This window comes from Argentina anserina, unplaced genomic scaffold (genome assembly GCF_933775445.1).
Source record: "Argentina anserina unplaced genomic scaffold, drPotAnse1.1, whole genome shotgun sequence".
In the NCBI taxonomy this organism is placed as follows: domain Eukaryota; kingdom Viridiplantae; phylum Streptophyta; class Magnoliopsida; order Rosales; family Rosaceae; genus Argentina; species Argentina anserina.
Genome location: NW_026089532.1, coordinates 14,614 through 15,839, shown reverse-complemented (window position 1 = coordinate 15,839; position 1,226 = coordinate 14,614). Strand labels below are relative to the sequence as shown.

General features: G+C 44.0%; 1 non-coding gene across 1 annotated transcript; it reads left to right on the top strand.

Annotated features, from left to right (window-relative positions):
- Positions 1-603: 603 nt before the first annotated feature.
- On the top strand, positions 604-710 carry LOC126804952 (small nucleolar RNA R71). The gene has a single exon (XR_007673809.1). It is a non-coding gene; the product is annotated as a small nucleolar RNA R71 (small nucleolar RNA).
- The last annotated feature ends 516 nt before the right edge of the window (positions 711-1,226 follow it).

Sequence of the window (1,226 nt, the reverse complement as noted above, 5' to 3'; positions counted from 1 at the left end):
TCTATACTAACGATGATGTTTTACAGGGTATTTTATAGACGTTCTAACCGAACGCTCTATCAGGGAGCAGAACCTTGAGGTACCTGAGGCCTCACAAACAAACCTGAAGGACGAGGTCCTTGATCTTGAGCATTGGATGGTTGAGCATTGTTGCTCCAACGAAAATTTGGATGATCTCTAAGTCCAGGGTTGTATGTGTTCGAATATGGATCATACCTAGGCCTTTGTTGCCCCATAAAGTTCAACTCTTCTTCAGTCATTGCACCATTTGGACAATTGTCAGTCGTGTGATCCTTGAAAGAACAAATGCCACATGCTTGAGGGTTGATGCTCGAACCATTGAATGCCTTGACTAGCACGTCAAGCTTCCTTTCTAAAGTCGCCATCTGATTCCTTGCATCAACATCATACACCCCACGGCTCTTGCTTCCTCTCTTCTCCTTGGTACTAAATTGGCGGTTGTTGTCAGCCAATTCATCAATCAAGGTGTAAGCTTCTTGACCGGTTTTGTTCATGAATGTGCAGCCACATGCCGAGTCCACCATGCTCTTATTGGTGGTGTCGAGTCCTTCATAGAAGAATTGCACCAAGTCATCCAACGAAATACCATGGTGAGGGCACTTCCTTTGTAGTTCCTGAAATTCCTCCCAAGCCTCATAGAGTGAATCACCATCTTTTTGAGTGAAGTTCTGAATCTCCCTCCTAAGTCTTTTCGTGAGTTGAGCAGGGAAGAATTGCTTCAAGAACCTCCTAGTCATTTCGTCCCATGTAGTGATGATTCCTGCAGGCAAAGAATACAACCAACGTTTAGCATCATCCTTAAGGGTAAATGGAAACAAAAGCAACCTCAAGCCTTCTTGAGAAAGGTGATGAATCGATTGGAGCTTGCAAATGTCCAAGAACTCCCTAAGGTGAACATTAGGGTCTTCCATTGATGAACCAGAGTACTTAGGCAGCTGCCCAAGCAATTGAACAGGAATGGAGAAGTTAGCTTCATTAGGTGGAGTGAAGGCAATGCATGAGGGTGATTCCGGGGTGGTAGGAATGAATGCATTCTTGAGTGCCATTGGAGCACCAACAGGAATTATGTCACGGCCCGCAATTGTGTCTAAGTCTGAATTGAAGACGAAGGGAAAGGACAGATCTTCCTCTTCTTCTGATCTAAGTGAAGAGTTTAAGATTGAATTGCTTGGAGATGTTTCGAAATTTAAAGGTCTACTTATGAA